Here is a 17,198-nt window from a genome sequence, read left to right on the forward strand (position 1 = left end):
GCTGCCAATAAAAGAAATCATGCTGTTGTTGTATATGAGCAACAGCATGATAAATATGTAATTTTTAGATAGTGCTTTATAACATCATGGTAACACAGCTGAAACCACTGAGATGAGAAACCGTAAAAGCAACCAGAGGGGGAAAAATCCAGATTATTTTCAAGTGAACAATGATAAAATAAATACCTGGCTTCCAGGAGAAAACAATAGAGTCAAGAAAACAACATGTTTGAAGTTCTGAAAGAAAGTAACTCCAGATCCAGAATTATATATCCCACAAAGAAATCTTTTAAAGATGAAGGTGAAATAATAGTTATTTTTATACAAACAAACCTAATCCAGTTCATCGTCCTTAAATTTTCACTAAAGGAAATACAAACAAAGTGTCCTTCTGGCAGAAGGAAAGATTTCCAAAATGTTGGTTTAGAGATGCAGGAAGAGTGAAGAGAAAAAGGTAAAGATTTGGGTAAATGAAATAAGGATTAACTATATAAAATTTTTTTTAAACTTCTGGAATGAAAAATGAATTTAGAATCAAAACAAACAGCAAAAACATAGTTTGGGTGAAGGTTAAATTGAGTAAGAGTTGTAAAGTCTTTGTGAGTATCTTGACTGAGGTAAAAGTGCCAATTTATATTAGGTATTAATAAGTCAAGAATGCATATTACAGTGTCTCTGACAATCATTAAAATAATAAAAAAATAGATAATACAATTAAAAAGCTAATGGGGGAGAGAGTAACAGAACAATCTAAAAAACTTAATCTCAGAGAAAAAGAGAACTTAGAAATAAGTGAATAACAAGATGGCAAATCTAAACACAAATACATTAGTTATTAAGTATAAAAGGACTCCAATTAAAAGACCAAAAATTGTCAGGCTGAATTAAAGCTTGTGCATGCACACGCACACACACCAATTCTATGCTGTTTACAAGAGATTCACCTAAAGATTACATGAAGGTTATATAAGATTATACAAAGGTTAAGGTAAAGTGATGGGAAAAGACCTATCACGGAAACACTATAACCAAAAGGCCTTGTAGTTAGATTAATATCAGGCCAAGCAGACTTTAAGGCAGGACACAGCACTAAAGAGGGGTATTTCAAAATGATAAAAGTTCAATTCACCAGGAAGATGTAATAGTTACTAATTTGAATTCATCAAACAGTATTGCTTCAAAATATACATGCAAAATAAAGAACTAAAGTATGGAGAAAAATTCACATCACAGTAGATGATAGCACACCTTTCAGAGTAACTGATAAAACAAGCAGATGACAAAGATGAGCCATAAAGACATAAAAGATATTGGCAAAGCAGACCCAACAGATGTATCTAGAATATTGTCTCCAATGTCTGCAAAACACATGTTATTTCCAATATGCACAAAACTCTTACAGAAATAGACTGTATTCTCTGTAAACCGAGTTTCAAATTATTTCTAAGGATTAAAATAATACAAAATATGCTTCTTGAAGATAGATGAGTTAAGCTAGAAATCAGAAAACCAAACAATTCCCAAACCTTTGGAACATACATCATATATTTCTAAATAATCCATGGTTCCAAGAAGAAATCAAAATTAAATTTGGAAAACATTTTGATAGAATATAATCTTAAAATAATCTGATTAGTTCAAAACTTGGATATGGATATGGCTAAAGACAGGAGTATGGATTTTGGGGTTTTTTTAATTGTGAATAATATATAGAGAGTATAAAGAGATATTAGAGTATGTTAGAAATATTATATAGATATTTAGATACATCAGGAAAAAAGGAATGTATAAAATCAATGAGCTAAACACTCACTTTAAGAAATTAGAAAAATGACAGCAAACAAAACTTGAAAGGTGGAACAATGGGAAAAAAAGAAAAAGTGAAAGAAGTAATTAATAAAATAGAAAATAAACAGACCCCAGAGACGATCACCAATGCCAAAGTTTGGTTCCTTTTAGATACTACTAAAACTGGTAAATTCTTGGTGAAATTGATCAAGAAAAAGAGATGGACAAACAAGCATTATCAATAGTGAATAAGGACATATTACTATGAGTAACATGGAAATGCACTTATTTAGTTATTTATTTTTTTAGATTGAAGAATTTATTTTTTGGTGCAGAAAAATTAAGACATTATACTAAATCAAAACTCAGCTAGTTAGCAATTCGTGAATGCCAATTTTAAGGATTGTTTCTAGACAGCTTCATATACCTGTTTTGTTTATTTGAAGGTTAGATTAGCATTAGGGTCATATTGAAATATGCAATAGAGGGTATCCAGATAGGTAAAGAAATCTAATCACTAATGACAATAATAATAACTATTAACATTTGATATAAATTATGATGATCTGTGCAGTGGTGAATCTATAGAGTAGAAATTTTGAAAGAATTAAATAGCTGAGTATTATATGAAAAATCTCTAAAATATATATATGTAGAGATATATATATATATATATATATATGTTTTAGGTGAACAAAAAAAATCAAGGTACAGGAAATGTGTAGTTTATGAAAACATTTTATTAAAAAGGTCTAAAATAACATTATATATTCATATCTGCTTTAATAGACATATAAAAATTCCAGAAAGATGCAAAAGGCAGGGGTTAGTCTTGTGGGGTTGAAAGTGAGAACCAGATGGCTTGGGGACAAAGTGGCCATAAGACTTTTCCCGGTGCATCTTTAAACATAAACATAAAAGACATGATAGATGTAAATCTATATATATATATATATATATATATATATTTTTTTTTTTTTTTTTTTTTTTTTTGCGTTATGTGGGCCTCTCACTGTCGTGGCCTCTCTCGTTGCGGAGCACAGGCTCCGGATATGCTGGCTCAGCGGCCATGGCTTACGGGCCCAGCCGCTCTGCGGCATGTGGGATCTTCCCGGACCAGGGCACGAACCCGTGTCCCCTGCATCGGCAGGCGGACTCTCAACCACTGCGCCACCAGGGAAGCCCTATATATATATTTTTTAAATGCTGTGCATTGCATAATTTCAATGCCCTTCATATCAGATTCTAAGTGCATGAGATCCTAGGGGGAAGCATTCCCTAAAACCTCCTGTGAATGGGATATGAAAGGGCACACTCAGGTCATGCACTACAGCAGGCCTGTTTTAGATCCATGTGATATGTTACATCATTTTTTTTAATTACATTGGAAATAGAAAATAAAATAAAATGAATTAAAATTGCAAGAATTGGAAAGAAAGGAACAAAGCAATCATTATTTGTAAGAGATATAATTGCCTCCGTAGAAAGGGACAAAAAGTCAGCAAAGATTGAACTAATGTTCTTTCAATTTGCTATCACTGCAAACAGGAACACTTCAGTACCATATTGTTAATTAAAACAATTCAAGCTAATTCAGGCCACACTGAATTTTCGGAACTCCTAGAGTGGGTATAGGTCATTCATTTTTAACACTTTGCTGTGTGCTTCATTGAAGTATCATAGAATGGTGTCATACGTTAGTTTGACCTGTCTCCTTGGACAGCAGAATCCCAGAACGCAGAGATTCTATTTTATGATTCTTTCTTTAGCCGCATGGACTGTCTCAACTTGTGGGCAGTTTGTGTTGAATAAGTGTACTCGTCTTCAAGTGATACTTGGATTGAGTAAATAAATCCAACAGGACATGGACATCCTAGGTTTTGTGAACTGTCAAGATCATGCTGTCATGCAGGACAAAGTATGTCCCCAGACCAACAGCATCAGCATCAGTTGGGAACTTAGAAACACAAATTTTTGGAACCCCAACCCAGACCTACGTAATCAATGGGTGGGTTTTACTGAGACCCCCAGGTGTTTCTGATGGATGCTGAAGTCTGAGGGCTCCTGGTCTAGGAGTAAGAGTATCACACAGAGACAAGATGACAGATATCTCAGAAAATTAATGATCTGGAATCACTTTTTCTGGGCAGTAATTGTTTGCACCAGTTCTCTTTTTAGTAGCCTTGTACTCATCTAATTACTTTGCAGAAAGTTGCCCTTGACTCTCATGTCATACATTTAGGGTTAGACGCACACACCTGCGAATTTCCCACAGAGCGGCATTCCTCAAACTTTGCTGGGCAGAGACTGCCATGTGGAGGGCTTGCTGAAAACTCTGCCCTACACTTGGAACTTAGAGTCACTGGATCTGGGGTCATCTCTAGAATTCTGCATTTAAAAAACAAAATAAGCCATCTAATGGATCTGTAGCAGGTGGACAGGGGACCACATTTGAGACCTATCACCCTGCAGCACTGCTATACAAGTTGTGATTGCAAATCAGTGGTTGGCATCATCTGAGATAGTGTTAAAAATCCAGACTCAAGAGTCCCATCCCAGGCCTATAGATTCAGAAACTTCATTCTAGCAAGATACTCAGGGCATTTGCTACGCATATTAAAGTTTGAGATGCCCTGTTGCAGGCAATTCGTGAGAACACTAGGGCCCATGACTCTCTGTGAGAAAACACTGGCCAGAGGGAAGGTGAACTAATTTCCAAACAACTATTTCCGATTGCCATTTCTAGCACTCTGTTGAACGACACCATTCTTAACTCTACTTCACTTCTGATTACTCTTTTCTCCTCGATGACTCTACTTCACTTCTGATTACTCTTTTCTCCTCGATGACTGCAGTTCTAGGAGAAACCTAATACATACTATGTTTATAACAGTACACATATAAATAGCTCTAATGAAAACTCAATGGAAAATATACAGCATTACAGATGAAATTGATGTAATTAACAATAAATTACGTGGAATCCTTTATGTTTTAGTAGATCAAAATAAATTAGTTGATTGTAGGAAGTTAATAATTAATTTGAGATGTTTATGGCAAGTTATTGACCCAATAATGTATTCTGTTTTCTTTCTAGATTTTAATATTTATATAATTTAGCAGTTGTTTTTTTAAAAGGGGAATATTTTAAAGTCTTATAATTGGATCTATTTCTATTAATTTATAGTCAAGTGGAGTACATTTATTTAAGATTGAGAAATACCATTTGCATTGCATTAACATTTTGCTAAGAGAGACAAAATGTTGATACTTATTAGTATAAAGGAGCTTATTAGACTTCGAAGACATGGCTTTGAATTGATTTTAGTATAAGCGAAACTTTTCATTTTTTTAAAAATATGGTTATTTGGATACTTAGCCACTTTTCTTGTTTTCTTTGTAGTTTTTTTTAAACTCTATTTTTTTTTGCTTGTGATTTTCATAATTTATTCATCTTTTTCTCTGTATTTATACCTTAGGGACTGTCCTGCAGCTCTTGGTAGTACTTAATGACTAAAAATATCTAGATGTCTCAGAATTAATGATGCACTTAGAGTCTCTAAATATTGCAGAAGGCTTGCCTAAACTTGGGCAGAAACCTGGCCTCCTGTGGGGTGTTGTATGGGCACACATCCCTTTGGAAGTAAGATGGGATATAAATAAACACATGCGTAAATAGATGTGGCCTGATGGAAAAAGCTACAGGCGGATTCTTCATCTAAAATTATACACATGACTATCTGACATTCCATCACTATAAGGCATTCCTTCAAGAGACTGCATCTTCAGAATCCCACATGCCCTTGAGAGGGATACACCTTATGTCGTGCTTCTGAGTGATTGTCTTTAGATTGCAGAGAGTGTGAGAATAAGCATCACTGGGAAGGGATCAACAACCCAGCCAGGGAGCCACAAGCATGCCAAACACAAGTTCTGCCTATTTGTTAAATTTTCTAACTCAGAGATTTTAAAGACAAATGAAGGTCTTTTATTAACAGAGAAATGTGTCTTTTTAAATTTGCATTTACATAGAGAGAAAAGCCCAGCAGGGTTGTTTGTTTTCAAATTAAAGAAGCATAAGAATAAGTTATATTACATCTGGGAAAAGATGGGGCCCCTGGCTGGGATGCAGGCCCTCCGTCCACTAGACTCGAAGACCTGATTATCCACTCGACTTTGCTAAGTATCTGGTGTATTTTGGGTGATTGGCTTTGTCTCTCTGGGCACAGGTTTTCTCACCCCTACAGCAAATAGGACTAGATGATCCCGAATGTCCCTGCACTGCGTTTGTTTCCCAAAGAATGAAAACAAGTGAAAAAGAAAATGAGTAATTCAAATTTTCTCTTCAGCTCATTCTAAAATTACCTCCTCAGGCTTACAGATCTGGAGTTGTTTTCTATAAATCAGTGAATTAAAAAAAAAAATATTGGAGAAAAGGGAAAAATAATTTAAGCAAAGCAATAAAACCATTATTTCATGTTGAAGCTCCAGGCTTTGTGGGTTTTGAATAGAATTTAAAGCTGGATAAGTATTTTATTTCTGACCACGCATTAACCCATTCTTTAAAAGTGACTTCCTATTTTTCGAAGCACCGCAAAATTTCTCATCTCTTTCAGATACTGTACTAAACGCATTATTAACTTCATATGAATTTCATTTTTAAAAGTAGGAAATGAAATGACTGCTAAGTTCTTGCCTGAAGAGTTGAGAGCATCCTATATAAACTAGTGAATCCCATTAGAATGAATTTCACAATGAATACACACGTGAATAGTAATTATTGATAGAAATACAATAAATCCACCAACTCTCAGAGTGCCAAATGGTAATAATGAGTGAGTACAGTTGCGCCTGGATGAAATTAGCTAAAAATATGATTACAAATGTTTATAAATATAGATTTTAGAAGGAAATTTATATTTCAAATAATTTTCTCTGAACAAACCATACTTCTTTAAATATCCCCAGTATCCATATTTTTGCCTTTTTAATATCTAAGGCTCAAAGATGATAATGATGTTTGGTGTTTGGTTATCTATAGAGTGAGTAAATGCTACTTAAGGTGATAAAAGCAAAAAAATTTAGGAGAGGAGATGATGATAAAAGCTATATTTGTGTGTCAGGTGGAGCTACCTGGGAGATGCTCTCTACATCGCCCTTAGAATATTCTCTATCTACTTAGCCAATCAGTCGTTCTTTATAATAATGTTAAATCACTTAAGCCATAACTAATAATAGTACAAAACTTGAAATGAATTTATAGGTCCACTCTTTTAGGATTTGGCAAAATGAGGAATCTTCCTCACCAATGGACTGAGAGTTTCTATGAGACAGACATTTCAGGGCACCAAGAGATGGAGACTCACTTCAATGACTTGATAAATGGTGCCTTTACAAAGCAGTTTTAGGGACTTTTAGTTTTAGGGATTCCCCAGCTCGGGAGAGAGTCCCCTGCCCCCACCACAAAACTGGTCTGCCCATCAATCAGGCAGGTGGTCACAGGGAATTATCCACAACCCACAGTTCAGTTTTATGGAGAAGACCAGATGACCGCTCTTGAGAGGTGGGTGCTGGCGAAGGGCCAGCAGACCCTACTAATCACACCGATTATTTACAATTCTTCATTCACAACCCTTTCAGTTAATCTGAGGAAAGTGCAAAGACGACATCCACCTAAAACTCTCTTAACTTAATGAGGCACTAAGAGATTGTATTTTTCACTGTTCTCTAATGGAAACATAGAACAGAAGCTTATACAATCCCTTAACAAAGAGATGCTACATATTTTACATTTCTTTCTTTCTTTTTATAGAAAGCCTGTGGGAAAGAGGTACATAGATCTTGGAATAATTTACTCAAGAGCAACCGACAAGGCTCAACACCAATTAATTCTGATATTGAATTTTTTAAAAAGTGACATTTTAACATGCTGAGTGCCAAGTTTGTTTTGCTGTCATTTCAATGACAACAAAATGTATTGGCTAGTCTTCATAACAACTTCTTAGAATATTAGTATATTATAGTGAGATCTTATATTTTATATATGTGATACAAGAAAGAGATTTTCCTAAGTAAGTGTTTATAAAAATTACTTGTCAATTCTGTTACTGGAAGAGCAGAATCTATGGCTGGTGATTAAAAGCATTTTTTTTCCATACCATACCTAACACAGACTATGAACAACTGTGTCATATTGGTTTGGAGGATTAATTGTGAGAAGAACTAACTCATCTGTTGGAACCAGTGACTTACTAGAAATTTGTAACTTCCACCCTTGACTTTCTCATTTTTTACAACAAAAGAAGTTCCAGAAATATCCTCATATGACCAAAAAAACAGATTTGAAGTTCAAGGCAAATTGTTAGTCATTATTTTTCCAGTGGGGAAAGAAAAAAGTGAAGAACGTCATATATTAACCTTATTGTACAGAGCAGCTGGAATATTAAGATGTAACCTCCTAACTTAATCCATTGATAAGGACATTCTTTTGAGTATAAAGAAATTAGAGACGTAGAAAGTATGCAGAAATCAGGGCTTCAAAGAATCTTGCAGTCTGATAAAACTGAACACATTTCTGTTGCTGAATTGGCAGAATCATAAATCAGTTGGTTGAGGGTATATATAATAAGACTTTTTTTTCAATAAGAGGATTCTGGTGGTTGGGTTGGCAAGTTTAAAATTTGATTTCGAGATAAGACTTAGAAATTATAAAAGTCAGATTGAATTTCCAGCAGATTCCACAGTGATGGAATATTCTATCATCTTCTTGACTGCCTCTCTTGCAGGATATATAAGCCTCCCAGCTTGTGGGCGGGCACAGCTGGAACAGGAATTGTTGTGCCTACCTGACCTGATTATTTCTGGAGTTTCTGGTTCTTTCCACTTAGCTTCCTGCTGTCACTTTCTGAAACAGCTTTCACAGGTGCGTTAGCCCATGGACAGTTGTTTACTGCTGAGCCATTCTCTGCTAAAATGGGCCAGTAGCCCCTTTGCAACTGAGAACCAAGGACATGACAGTAGAGTATTTTTCATTCTAACCAAAGTTGGAGGCCGTGGATTTAAAGCCGTGTCAATGTGCATGTTCTCATGGGTGTTTCCTTTAAAACTACATGCAGAACCTTAGAGCAGGTATTCCTAAAATTCTTGGTTACTGATGTTAGTTAACTATACTGAGTTCTTTAAAGGGCACTGTCCTTTGAGCCCTCCTAGACCACATGCTTAAAATCCAAATTGCTTCTAAATTATTTAGAACTAATATGTCACAATAATATTAAAAACAATTTCTTAGAGCTATCATAGCTATCTTCTAATGACAAAATGCCTGCAACCCATTGGCTCCCTTATTTACAAAAGTATGAAAAATGTTGGTTATTGTGTGATGGAAATAACACAATTTGTGGTGTTGTAACACTGCCAGGCATTCATGATACTCATGTGAGCCTTAAAATTCATGTCAACTGTGTATTCGTTCTGAAAAGTCATAAAAGTATAGAGGAAATATTAAGGATACATTATTGATGAATGATTATATAACAAGCTTATGTAAAAGTGCATGGCATCTATTTTTGACCTGAGACCTGTAATTCATGGAATCACATTCTTAAAATATTTTATTGTGCTCTGAAAAAAATGTCCCTCAATGAATACACTAATTATGGGGATTTGGCTCTTCTACCTGCCTTTGCAGCTTTGAGAATCAATTTTAAATGAAGAGAAAAGCACATTTGTAATAACTTCTTTCTCTATCTAACAAGCTTATTGTGTGTCTTGGAAATTAAGAAGCTTCTTATATTCCTACTAGTGAAATGACTCTCAAATTCATATAACATTTGTGTAAATTTACTCAGAAGAATATATTATGGCTCATTTTCAGACTGCCTCGCTGTTGGGGTGGTATTGGGCATAAACATGGATAGAATAAAATGCATGGAATATACTAAAATTTGTCACGTAAATATCTCATTTCACTGGATAGAAAAGATAGAATTGTTATCTGGCCAGAGAATAGAAAAAATAAAACATAAAATACTCTAAGTTGGATGCCCTCCATCACCTTCAGTCAAATTACATAGACAAGTTATACAGTTACACAAGCTGATTTTTTTCATACTTGACATTTGAGTAAAGCTACTTACTTTCTCACAATGTTAAAATTTTATTTTGCAGTTACCTATACTAAACATGACAGAAGCTATGACTAAAGTAAAATAGAATTTAAAATTAGCTAAAAACTCATAAAAGTTTGGATTGGGTTTCTTAACCTCCTTGAAATCAAGTACCCTAACATTTTAATTAAACAGAGAAATTTCAACATACTGAACTGAATCCTATTTGCCTAGTCAGGGAAGGAGATTTTAGGATGCTGGACTCACTAAATTGTACTGGTTTGGTTGTACGTTTGACATACACATGGATAATCTGCCAGGGGAAAATTCTAACAGTGGGAAAAATATTTTAGTCTCATAAGCAATGAATTTGATATTCAATTTTGTTGATAACAATTCAAGTCTCCTGTCTGATACATCCAAAAGAATAAAGATATAAATGCTTTAGGTGGTGAAGGTGATGTTACGTCCTCTGTTAGAGTGTTCTGTTACTTCTCTATGGATTTTCAACAGCCTTTGCACATCCTCAACTTCCAAATATCTTTTACATTATCCAAGGTCAGAAAAACCATATGGCTTTATAAAGATCAAAGAGTGAAGCCAGAAACCCCACACTTTTAAAAGTAAAGACAAACTCCCCAGTACATATTTTAGCATCAAGTGCATATGGCACACGCTAACTGAAAAAATTTATGTGGCAAAGTTAACCTACTTAGAAGTGGAATAACGTGTCCTTTAAGGCAGAAAGGACAAGCCCATCTTCCAGTGGGAAAGTGATACAGTTAGAGACATCAGGGGAAGAAACGAAAGAAACTGGATTACAGAGACTCCAAATGACAGGTAGGAGCAGTACAAAGTGGAGAAATTAAGTGAGAAATTAACCTCCAACCTCTGAGGTCATTCTTCGTATTGAAATTCAGTTGTTTTAAGGAGTCCTTAATGCTAAAGACATGATTTTCTCATAGCCAAGGGGGAAAGTTCAATTACTGTACCCACGTAATCATCCATTTTAAATCATTTTTGTGTAAAGATCGGGTGTATTGAATGGATTTGTCATACTCAGAATGAAACTGGTGCAAATGAAATTCCTGTTAAGGGGCATTAGCTTTACTATTCTCTCATTTGCTATAAAAGCCTTTAAGTACCAAAATTTGGGATAGACTGTGGCTTATTATCAGTCAAGTAGGGGAGGGAGGTGCTTCCTGACGGGTTTAAAAGCAAGTGGCTTTTTTAGTTTATAGTCTAGGGAAAAACATCAGTCTTCCTCTTGTTTTTAGGGTTAATTAGATACTATTCTTTTGCTGTTCTAACTCATTTGTTTTCTAGATCCTACTGCCAAATATATTTTAATGGTATTTTTTAATGTCAACCTCATTTTCCCTGTCATTACCATCCATGGGCTAATCAAACAATTATCTTGTCATTTATTTTATAAGACATTCTATAAAAAACCCATAGAATCCTTTCAGAATTAAGGGGATACCATTATATTGATCATAAACATTATTTTATTGAATATTTCACAGATAATTTTAGTAAAGAAACAAAAGTCTATGTAAATAAAAGGAGTATCTAAAAATTATTGAAACATTAAGAGCTGATGTATGTTGTTATTACAGCTTTTAGAGATTCCTGATAAAGTGATCTATGAGCAATTTTAACTGATGTATTTCAACAGTTGCCCGGTATAAGTTCCTTAGATTTTGACCATTAAATTATCATTTCTTTATTATTTAATGTGATCATTCAACATTATTAATGCCTGATGGGAGAATTTTTCACATACTGAGGTATGGGAAAGTCATTCTGGCTTACACACGATTTGACTTGAATTTTATGCTAACCAGAACAGACTCTTACAGCCTGTCAAACGTGCATCGTACATCTGCTTTAACCATTAGGGAAAAGAATGCATTTTAAAATCAAAATGGAGTAACTGTGGTTCAGCCATTCAAAATGGAGCTGGGTGGCCATAATTTCAGACACGTTCCTGCATCCCTGTGAACATGAGTTTTCTGACCCGTGTCAGACTGAAGGACACCACCAGCCGTTCTCAAAACAGTATCTGTGAATAGCTGCCAGCTGCAACCGTATGGTCTCAAGGTCTCCCCTTGTAACTATGCAACCATTTCAGACCCCAACCAATCCTTGCTTAACAAGCACCCTTACTGCTTGCGGGCTCCAGTTATAATTCTTGACAAGCAACTTACGTAACTCTGTGTTTTTTGCCTTTATAAGCCTCGCCTATTTTGTAGTCTGGAGAACACGATTCAAGTGCTTCTTGGATCTGTGTCTCCTGGGCTAACGTCCTCAGTTTGGCAAGAATAAAACTCTTTTCTATTCCTATTATAGATTGTTTATTGATTATTTCCATCAACATAGCTAAACCTAACATTCCCCTTGAAAGAAAATTTACCCTAGTTTTAAGTCACTGTGATGGCTTTGACAAAATTTTAAAGAATCAAATCATGAAGATTAAGAGATAAGGACTTCATCTACAAGCAACGAGATTTTGTTGATTCCCTCCTACTCTGGGGAAAACCCTTAAGCTTGTCTCTCCAGTCATTCTGACCAAGGACAATGTGACATTTAGGGAGGAAGTCTGCTCCATTGGAAGCAGGCATTTTTGCCTCCCCAGAATGGATTTCCACTTGGATCAAAGACCAGTCAACACTGTCTTGGCCACGTTCAGTTTTAAACATGGCTTCTGTCATCACCAGTCCATCGAAACTGAAAGCACCGAAGGGGTCCACCTATAGCGTGTCCTAAAACCAGGGTCTATTTTGGCTTCCTGGACATGGGCACCTGCTGTATTTCCTCAGTTTGTCTGAAATTCACATCAGGGACTCTTTCTTAGTTTCTTACTCCCCTGGAACTTCTAATTTTCAGGGTTCTTCTACATCCTTCTATTCTTATCACTCAACTCTGGTGTCCTCTCCTGGCTTCCAGGCCACACATCTCCAATCTGCATCTTCTGCCAGTCTCACTGCTGAGCAGTGGGTGTTTGTCCAAACGCTGGCAGGCCAGCTCCACTAGGGTTTCCATCACAGACATCTCAAACTCATGACGTTCAAAACAAAACTGTCATTTTTTAAATTTATTTTGAAAAAAATTTTAAATCTATTTTACTGAAGCATAGTTGATTTACAATGTTGCATTAGTTTCTTCTGTACAGCAGGGTGTCTCGGATATATATATATATATATATATATATATATATATATATATATTCTTTTTCATATTCTTTTCCATGATGGTTTATCAAAGAATATTGACTATAGTTCCCTGTGCTATACAGTAGGACCTTGTTGTTTATCCATCCTATATATAATAGTTTGCATCTGCTCATCCCAAACTCCCACTCCATCCCTCCCCCACCCCCACCCCCTTGGCAACCACAAGTCTGTTTTCTATGTCTGTAAGTCTGTTTCTAAAACCGCGATTTTAATCTCACCAAACCCGTGTCTCCTTTTGGGTCTCCCAACTTCCTGAAGGAACCCATTAGACATTAAGTTGTCAGAAACCTTCTCCTCTCCTATTCCTACAGCAACATGATAAATAACAAGTAAAATGGTACAACCTCTCTGGAAACAGTTTGGTAGTTTCTTAAAAAACTAAGTATGTGGCTACCATACAAACTTGTAATTGTACTCCTAGACACTGATGGCAAAGAAATGAAAACTTATGTTCACACAATATCATCCACACAAATATTTATAGACACTTTATGCTTAATAGCCAAAAATTGGAAGCAGGCCAAATGTCTTTCAATGGATGAATGGTGAAATTGTGACACATCCATACCATAGAGTATAGTCAATGAAAAACCAAGCTATTGATACAACTTGGATGAATCCTTATCTGAATTATGCTGAATGAAAAAAAAAAGGCAATCCCCCTAAGTTATATTCTATATGATTCTACTTACACAACATTCTTGAAATGACTAAATTATAGAAGCAGAGAACAGAGGGCTGTAGGAAGGCAGGAAGTCATGTGATGGGGATGGTCTGTATCTTGACTGTATCAGTGTAAACATCCTGACGGTGATACTTTGCTATAGCTTACAGGTAGATTATCACTGTAGATAATACAGGTAGATTACATTGTAGAAAGATTTACAGGTAGATTTACATTGTAGAAAGCTGGGTAAAAGATACCCGGATTCTCTTCATATTATTTCTTACAACTGAATGTGAGTCTCCAGTCACTTCGAAATGAAAATAATTTTTAAATTTAATTAAAAAATACATAAAAATAAATTTGTCTGTCAAACCGTCTCATGAGTCAGGAGCCATCCAAAAGACAGAAAAACATACAATAAAGATTCTTCTCTATTCTTGTTATTTTCTTTGACCCTAACACAATGCTACACACTTTCTCTGTATTTTAAAACCAGCTTAGAGCACAGCTGGGATACCTGAGCTCCAACTTTGTCATGTAAAGACCAGAGCATGTTTGAAGTCTTCATTCAGAAAAACAATGCAAAATTGGCATCCATCCTGGTCAGAAGATGAAACTGTTTGCGCCAGAAATGTTAACAATGAAGTTCCCTTCTTTGACAACAACGATTTTAATGTGATTGCAAATAAATTAAATTTGCAAACAATTATTTTGTGTTATCACATGGACCTTAACTATACAAGGTGGCTGTCCATGTCCTGGGGAGTAAGGGCATATTTTCATTTTGTAGATTAGATCAGTACCTCAACTTGTGTGCACCTAATGCAGCTTTAGTCAACAGAAGTTTCCTTAAGGCTGATAAGATTACAATGCTAAGGAATAGAAAACCACTGCTGTGTTGTAACAGCTGGTACAGATGTTGACAAGACAAGAACATCCTATTGTGGGAAAAAATTTTCATTACATTGCAGCAAGTAGAGAAATTGATGTAGTGCAATTACCCAAAAACGGCTCCATTTATGATGCAGTTTGGAATTTGTACTATTTACCGTGTCACGCCTGCCAAATGTGATTCTGCATTTAAGTTGGGACTGGTTGTCCTAAGGCAGACTGCGACAGCCCTTGTGGACACATGTTAGTAGCATCTGAACTTGACAATCTGAGGAGATGAAGGAAGTGTACGATATTGCAAACTACAAACTCATTTCTAAACCCGTCTCCTCTAAATATTCTAAATATTTTCCTTAGTGCCCAGGTGGTGAGCACATTTTAACGATCACCTGTCCTCTTGGATGATGTGTTAACACTGGGTACGAGATTTGGCATTAACCCAGCTGTATCTTGCACAATTAGGATATACCTTCAAATGCAGAAATATGACAGGTTTCCTGGCAACCATTTTTGGATGGAATATTTACAGGAAAGACAATAATTTACCAAGCAGTTCTAAGTGAAGTCCCAGTGAAGAATATAAACTTGCGACAGCTTATAAGTTTTAAGAAATGAACCAGTCACCGATTCTGAGCTGCATCAGGAAGAACCATCCCAGAATAAGAAACCACCACCTGGAAAAGAAAAGTCACCAACAAAAACAGCCATTAATAATTAAAGGACGCATGAGACTGAGACAGCAGAAAGCAAGAGGGGACAAGAGTCCAGATTTGACTCCACTCCCACCTAGCAAAGCCACCATGAAAGACAGCCTCTCAGTCACCTTCCAGAGACCCTGAGACAGACAAACAGACCCAAAACCTAAAGAAGAAGATGTAGGCAATTGAACAGCTGAAAGAACAAACAGTACCTGGAAAACAGCTAGAAAAACATCAACGGGAGAAAATGCAGCAAGAGAGAGCCTTTCTCCACAAGCCAAAGACATGGAATTGGGAATTTAAGATACACAGAAAGCGAGCAAGTTACCAGAAACCAGTGCAAACATTTCTTCTGTTAAACACACTGACATCTATGGAATACCTATGTGCCCATCCTTAATGTTCATCTATAACTTTAACAATTCATTCAAGATTTTTTTTAAAAAATAGAGCAAGAAACCTAAAATACTTAAAAAATAAATCTAACAAGTAATGTCCAAGAACTCTACACTGAAAACTATAGGAAAATTAATTAATTATTTAATTAATTAATTAATTTTTTAAAAAGTTGCAGAGGGAAATTAAAGAGAGCCAAAAGTATATCATGTTCCTGGATGTGAAACCTCAATATTCTAGATGTTCATTCCCTCTAGAACATATCTACACATTCTGTGCAATTAAATAAAATTCAGCATGAATTTTGTAATAATTGACAAGTTGTAACTAAAATTTATATGGAAATACAAAGAAGCTAGAAGAACCAAAGTGATTTTTTAAAAACAGAACAAACTCAGAGGATTTACCCCAGCCGATTTCAGGATTTATTCTAAACCCCAAGTCAACAAGACTGCACGATACTGGTGACAAAGTAGATCTAAGGAACTGAAGAGAAAGCTGAGACAATAGTTTGTCGACTTTGGCTCTATTCATATTTGGGGACAGATAACTGTTTGTTGTGAGGGCTGTTGTGTGCATTGTAGAATGTTCAGCCACGCCCCTGGCCTCCATGCACTAGATGCTGGGAGCACCCCTGAGTTGTGGCAGCTTAAAATGTCCAGACATTGTCAAATATTCCCTGAGAGGCAAAATCACCCACCAGTTCAGAACTACTGGTTTAGAACTACTGGTTGACCTACACATTCATGGTAAATGACAAAGATACCAGATAATTCAATGAGAAGTGCAAAGTCATCTCAACAAATGATAACAGAAAATTAGACATAGACCCTTCACTCATGCCATACACTAAAACACTTGAAATGGATCATAGGTGATAATATAAAACCTAAAACTATAATATCTAGTACAAAAGGTAAAAACAAATTTATTTAAATACCTTATGATCTTGGGTAAGCACACACACACACACACACACACACACACACACACGAATCTTAAAAGAAAAACGACTGATAACTTGGGACTTCATTAAAACTAAAACTATTTTTCTTCCAAAGAATTATGAAAATCACACAAGAAAATCAAAGGGGAATGCACAAACTGAGAGAAAATATTTGCAATACATATATCAGACACAGGACTAGTCTTCAGATTATATAAAAAATTCTTATAACTCATTAATAGGAAAAAGATGACCCGATAAACTGGGTAAAAGATTACATGGGTCCTTCACACTATAAGATATACAAATATCACTCCTCTCCAAAAAAAGATAAAAACACACAAAACAGATACTACTGCACACGTTCTATAGAGTGGCTGAAAAGATTCACAGGAGGATATAGAATCCCTGGGTGTCTCATACACTGTGAGTGAGAATGATAAAACTGCTTTGGAAACAGTTTGACATGTT

General features: G+C 35.6%; 1 pseudogene; it reads left to right on the forward strand.

Annotated features, from left to right (window-relative positions):
• Nucleotides 1-3,652: 3,652 nt before the first annotated feature.
• LOC132418944 (eukaryotic translation initiation factor 2A pseudogene) lies at nucleotides 3,653-15,688 on the forward strand (annotated as a pseudogene).
• The last annotated feature ends 1,510 nt before the right edge of the window (nucleotides 15,689-17,198 follow it).

Source organism: Delphinus delphis, chromosome 2 (genome assembly GCF_949987515.2).
Source record: "Delphinus delphis chromosome 2, mDelDel1.2, whole genome shotgun sequence".
NCBI classification, from domain to species: Eukaryota; Metazoa; Chordata; class Mammalia; order Artiodactyla; family Delphinidae; genus Delphinus; species Delphinus delphis.